Genomic DNA, 7,482 nt, shown 5'->3' with positions numbered 1-7,482 from the left:
ATTATTGATCATTAATTTTTTTATATCACTTATTAGATTGTAAATCGACTTTCAAAAGTACATTGCGGTCAAAACAAGAGATTTTTTTCTATAGCATTTAAGAAATTAAATTTCTTACATTAAGAAATATTTAATACTCATAATTTCAATAAAATTGTACCAATAATAGAAAATTAATCAAGTAATGCATTGTTCATATTCTTTTTTTTATTCCTATCACAAGTTACAATAATTAAATATTACATATTATTAGGTTTACCAAAAAGTTAGTTCAGTTTCTTACAATAAAACAAAACGATGCTATCAAAATCATGTTAGAGCAAAATCATTTTTTTACAAGATGAACTGCAAGGTTTGATTATTTCTAGAAAATTCAAAAACATTTTAAATTTATATATTAATATAAAATTGTATAAATAGATGTGTGAATTGTAAAATATATTTTTAATAACTTGTAAATTTATTTAATGAAATTCGAATTAAAAAAAAAAAACTGTTTATTGTGCATTATTCTCATTTAAAAAAAACAAACAATAGAACTGGCTTATGGGCAAAAATGCCCGAAACTTTGTTCCAATGTGAGGGGGAGGATAAAGAAGTGATAAAAAAAAGCTGTTTTTTATTAAAAAAATTACGTTTTACGTTTGAAATTTAATGTTTTTAAAGTTAAAATCGCCGAATCAACAAAAAAAAAGGTAAGTTAAAAATTGAAAAACTCATGAATTTTAGAAAAAAAATAATAGTACATGGATTAACTTGAAACGTCCCAAAAATTTGGAATTTAATTGTAGAAGGCAATTTAGACTTAAATTTTGTGTTAATACAAAGTATAAGTATCTCATAATTCTCACGAATGTTATAAGATGTCAGAGAGGAATCTCTGATCTTTGTTATGGACATTTTAAAAAAAAAAAAAAAAGAAATGTTTTCACACTTATATATTTCTCAATTATCCCATAAAATAAAAACAATTTATATAGATATATACACACCAAAAGATTATAATAATAAAAGCGAAATTAGTTTTGATCATAAGTTTTAGAGAAGTTGGCAAGTTTCTGATAGGTTCTATGAAAGGAACGCCTCTGAGCGGCTTCCATAACAAAAGCTAATGAACTGTACCTGAGATAGGCTCTTTGATGTTCGGATTAACATGGCATCTCATATCTCTGAGTTAGACACTTTGACATGATTAATTAATTACTCTTTCTCATTTCATACATGTAGAAAAAAACTTCTTTTAATTTGATTAAAATTACTTACTCCCTTCCTTTTGCGAAAAAGTACCCCTTATGCAAAGATGTAAAAATAAGTAGTCTGCTTCTTTTTCTCATTTGGTGCCGACAAATTAATTATTCGGTCGGTTGGTTGTAAAAATAAATTTTAAAAAATCCTGCTGGTGTATATTAACGAAGAAGCATACAATAAAATATAATTCCATGCACAAAGCCTCGAGTATCCATCGTTCGTAATTTTTTTAGAGTAGACTCATTGAAATAAAAGGAAAAAAAAGCTATTTTCACACGTTTCTTTCATTTGAACAAAACAAAAAATAAAATAATAATAAAAAAAACTATCAAGAACAGGCCTTCCTGCTCCAAGAATACACACATTCTTTTACAAACCAATTTATTTTTATATGGGGATGGAAACCTGTCTCGATACAAACCGTGGAAGGTCAAGGATTCATGTATGTAAGGAAGTACTGTTTCTTGAAGTATGGATGGGCAGAGAGTTGATTTTTTCATGATCACACTTAACTGCCAGATTTTTCTCCAATTAAGAGTTCATATTTTAGAGAGGCTGGATGGACCAGAAGGATCCCTGAACCCACAGGGTTCACTTACGGCTACAATAGCACAATAAATCTTCTTTATTCAGGAGCCGGATTCAAACCAAGGTACTGGGAGTTACAATCGCTATATTCACTGAGCTACCTCGTTCATCATTTATTAATATAAATTTAGCTTAATATCATTTCACACATTGAAATCATAATCTCACTATTTTATATTCAAAAAATTTTTATGATAAAACAAGTTCAAATAATGTTAAAAGGTGAATATAGCGAATGTGCTTTGAACTTGGTTGCCCTATCTGCCAACCCTGAAATAAAAATTAATGAATGCGTTCCCACTCAATTAAAATGGTACCGGATCCATTTGCAATCAGTTAAGTGACTTCTGACAGTCTAAAGGGCAGTTATATAGAAACGGGCAGCCGTGCATCCAATAGTGGTAGGGTTTTGTTTTGTTTTCTTTACAACGTTTTTACGGTTTGGGAATAGCAGAAGAGTGTATTCATACATTTACTTCCGTAATGTCTTTCCCTTACTAAAAAACAAAGTGTTTTTTTTTTTATTTTAAAATATTAGATCGAATTTAATAATGTAACATTAAAAAACACACACACATAATACAGTAATTACACCAAGATATTGGGTTATCTAGTATCACTGATAACCTTAAGACAACTATTTTTAATAGATAACAAATAAGACGTCAACAATTCATAACGATTTAATAAAATGTCACACCATGGATATATAATAATATTTAGTGATATAAACGTCTATTTTTGTCACCGTAATCACAATGCTTTTCTAAAGTGAAATATGTTTTGGTTGTATAATTGTCAATTAAGAACAGGTTTTTCCAAAACTATATTTTTTCCCCAACCAAAATAAAATAATATTACACACATTAAAATGCTGATGTACGGCTGTGAAGTCTGGGGAGCGGCATCCTTTACGAAAAGGAAAAAACAACAATCTTTTCAAAATGAAGTCCTAAGAATCTCAGTTAATAATCCTTGATTCATAAGAAATAGCCAATTACATCAGAAATTACAAATGGAGTCAATAGAGGATTACATCAAAAACGGTTCATGAAGTTCCACTCCCAGTTGCTGACAGTTAAAGGAGCAGTGACCTACAACCTGGGAAACCCAACCTCAACCCGAAGACTGAAGCCCAGGCTGCTGTAGAACATTCTGTTATAAATTCTATATTTATTAATTCATAGTCAAACTACCTCTATTTACTTATTATTATTATTTATTTATTTTATTTCATTCTCTCGTCCCTTTTTCAAATTAACTTGTTTCTCTTTAACATTAGAGGGAAATTGTTTATTTCGTTAAGTGTACCAATATCATTATTTTTTGTTATTAATTTTACTTTTCTCCTTTATTAAGAAGCATTATTCTTATCTATTTAAATTATCATTTTTTTCTTTTAATCATAGCATTGTATATAGTTAACAAAATACACCCCTTTTGTACGAGATTATACCCCCCTCTCCTCATAATCAACTGTTAAAAAAAAAAATGTATATATATAAAAGTAACGGATATATCAACCATGTAAGGCCCACTAGCCCGATCTGGTATTAAATAAAATTAAAAAAATAGTCATGAGTCAGCCCTGTGGGTTTGGGAGCCCTCCGGACAACCACACCTAAATAATCCAAATATTTCTAAACAAAATACTGAAAAATTGTTAATTCACCACAAAAACCTTAAGTGATCTTTGTCACTGAATGAATATGGTGGTAAACCTGACAGAATACATACTCATGCTAATCCCGAAATGCTACTTTTAGTAAAAGACTTTTACTTAGAGTTAATCGTAATGACTACTTAACAAAATAAATTACACATAATAAGAGAACTAAAATTCTAAAAGTGAGATTGACGCACTAAATTGGTAGATTAACCAAGGGGCCATACCCAACAACAGAAATACTTATTTGAAGGATCAAATAATTAGACGAATTCAGTCGTTCCATAAAAAGGTAGTTTTAATGGATTCAAGTCCCACACTGCCATAAGATTTGGGGAATTAGGGGGGAGTTAGGAAATTCTATAAAAGTCCTCTATTATCTATAGGTTTGCCCCAACACGAGTTCAAAGGTTTGCTTAATGTTTTGGAGTATCGGTACTTACAATGCTGAAGATGATTACATAAAAAATCAATTATTTTTTTAATATTCCATGGCCTATTTGCACAAAAAAAAAAACCTATCAATTATAAAAATGAAAGTCAACTAAATAATTTGTCACTATCACATACCTTGAAATGCACTACATGCGTGTAGCTGGAACACTACTGAATTCCTATTCTCAAGTACAGGGTTAACCACTAAGCCCTACCAACGCCAACTAAGGGATGATGGATATTCACAATACCCGATCACGCTGTGTTCACAGATGTATGGGAATGTTCTACCGTAGGGGCGTACAATGTTGTAGCTGATCACTTTCTGAGCAACAAGCAGAGGCTTGTAACACGAATCAGGGCATACTTGGAACAGTAGTGTGAAGTGATGTGTTTGCTAACGATAGTCAAATTTTTTTGTCAAGTACCTTTGTTTCAATTTTTATACAAATTTCAGTTTCCACTTTACTGACCTAAATGAAAATTTGAGGTTCAAAATCAAAGGTAGAGAAATGCTGCATTTCCAACTATTGCTGCATTATCGCTACTAACACAACATATTTCTTAATAAATTAGGAATAATATAAAATACATTTTTTCTTTTTTTAAATTAAAGTATTTACCTCTGTACCTTATTATTACGGTAATTTAACTATAGTCCATAATCTGTTTTTTTATATATGTTTTAAAATTCTCTATTGCACTCTTCTTTTTCATGTTTTCTATTAACACTTCAGTTTCAAAACATCTAATAAAATTTTAGATTCATGCTCCAAAATTAAAATTTCACAAGTTCACTCATTTATTTTGGAAATAAATAATAATAAAGTACAATAAAACTATAACTAAAAAACAAAAAAAAATAAATCAAGAAAAAAATTAAGCAATTACGTCATATAATAAATAATTTTTGTTATATCCACTGACAGTGATCAAAGTATGTAAAATTCAGGAAATACCCAAAATATCAATTGGACTCTTGTGTTTATCATGCCATAAAACATTATGAAATTATGACTTTTATTACCTTACTGCACTCCATAGATAGTTCTAGTACAAGAGCCCAGTGGGAAAAAAAGTCAGTGATTTCACCCCAATATTTTAATTACTTCAATGAAAATTACGAGTCGACCATGTTAAAAAAACAAACTAATTTTTCATTCTGAGTTCCATATCCTTGAAACCAACTACAACAGTAGAAAACCTATGATTACATCATTTAAAGAAGAGTAAATTATAGGCTAAAATATGAGCCCTAATAGAGCCCTTTACGTTCAATAGTTCCTCAGACATAGTTTTTTGTAAAAGCATCATCTTATGAAATATATACTGAAAAATCATTAGTGAATTTATCGTGGTAAATCTTTATATCAGAAAGCAACAAATGAGCGGGTGGTTATTAGCACTCAAAATAAAGCTAGTTTCATGACATTTCATACTAAAGTAGTTTATGACATTTATCTTTGTAAGAGTAGTAGTTTTCATGATATTTCATAAAATAAATTAACAAGATGAGGATTTCATGTTGTTCGGACAATAGTTTTATTTTTTTATGAAAAAAAATAACTGCCAGCTAAACTCCGTCTGCCAGGAATCAAATTTAAAAGTTAGTTTAATGTACTTCAAAGCAGTTTATAACGTTTATCTTAGTAGGAATATTAGTTGTTACGATATTTACATGTGAATATGAAATTCGCATACGAAATTTTGTCCGAACTACTAGAAATTAATTTATTTTTGGAAATATCAAGAGAACTACAACTTTTATTGAACGTATATAGCTCTGGCGTGGCTCATATTTCAAATCATAACTTTAAATGATGTTAAATTATGTTTTCTAGTGTTGTTGGTAGTTTAAAGGGAATAGAGCTCCAAATGATTTTTTTTTTTAAACATCCATCAATGCTTATTCCCCCTACCTATACTTGGCAGCCTCATCAATTTCGACTAGTAACTATACATAGCTTTCATTAAAGTAATAAAAAATTGGGGTGATATAACTGACTTTTGAAGAATCTTCTTGAGCAATTAATATTATTCAATATTTTCATTAAATTAGTTAAAATTCATATCAAGCATAAATGTGTCTGAAGTAAGAGATTATTTCTTGGTTACCTTCCACTGTAATAGTTTCATTAATGTTTTTGCTCAGTACGTCACGAACCTATTATGATTTGTTATTTAATTATGCAGATATTTTTTATGTTTTAAAATTAAATATCACTGAAAAGAAGCTTTATTATGAATCGATTTTTTTTTAGTTTAGATTAAGGACCTTATGTACTGTTATAAAGGGCAGATAAGACTACTCAGTATATATACAGGTTACCAACCTCTTTAAGCCAGACAGGTTTAGTAAGAATACAAGAATATAAATTGCACAAAATATAAGTTGTCTTAAATACTAAAAAATTTTCAACAGTTAATGTTAATTTGATGAAAAAATTGCAAGGGTCTGAACGTGTCAAAATAAAAATTTTATGAATTTTAAGGTTTTCTTTAACTTTTTATTCCGAATCAGAGAAATAAAAAAAAAATGTCAGAACATCTAATTTCTATACTGAACAAGTAAAATGTTAGTTGAACAATATATAGTAATAATTGGAGTATAGAAACTAATACATTAAATTCCTATGAAAAATCCCTAAGAGAGTTGAATCCAATGAAGCTCAGGAAAAATCAGAAACCGGAAACAGGATTTTATGAAAACATACCAGATAGATAACATTTAAAGTCTTAATTAACCAGTTACCTTATTAAATTAGTTACGACAGGAAATCAATTACATATGATTGATATTAAATTGGGAATGGTTGGTTATCGGTTTGTAATTAACTATTAGATAGACAATTGAATACACAAAATTGCACTAAGCTTCAGATAAATTAGTACATTCCAATTCGAAAATTTAAAATTAATACAATTTTTAAAAACCGTAGCACGCTCACATTTAATTAATTTATAAATTAATCAAACTTATGAGAAATTAATATACTTCCACAACCTTCATTCTGTTACAAAACAAATAAATACTAAATGGAAAGAATCACTTCTGTATTTTATAGCGTGATATATACCTGAATTCGTTTTTGCGGGAGTTTTCTCTAGTGTGATTTATTTTTATCTTTATTATTTTTCGTACACGGTTTATCAAATATATTTCTATCAAAATAAATAATATTTGTATTGAAAGCAATTATCGCAGGAAAAGGTTTTTAGTATTTTCAATTAAAATCGTTCAAGATAAAATCATAAATTTTTGGTTTAAAAAAATCATATTTAAAAACAACTCTGGAAATAATAATATAAAACTTTACGGTGGAATAACCCCAATATAAAATTTATATATTATTTAATTTTTTATAAGACAAATCTAATTTTTTGTTCTATATAATTAAATAGTAGAAAATAAACAAATAAAATACAAAGAATGTACGCTAATTTCATTATACCTTTTTCACCGAGCTTTGTCAAAAGCTAAATTCGTCAGCCCTTAACACAATTATTAAGTAAAATTATTTATATGCGGAATGGAAAAAGAATAT

The sequence above is a fragment of the Halyomorpha halys genome, unplaced genomic scaffold (assembly GCF_000696795.3).
Source record: "Halyomorpha halys isolate HHAL.00 unplaced genomic scaffold, Hhal_1.1 Scaffold317.1, whole genome shotgun sequence".
Lineage (NCBI taxonomy): Eukaryota > Metazoa > Arthropoda > Insecta > Hemiptera > Pentatomidae > Halyomorpha > Halyomorpha halys.
This window is presented reverse-complemented; position numbering follows the sequence as displayed.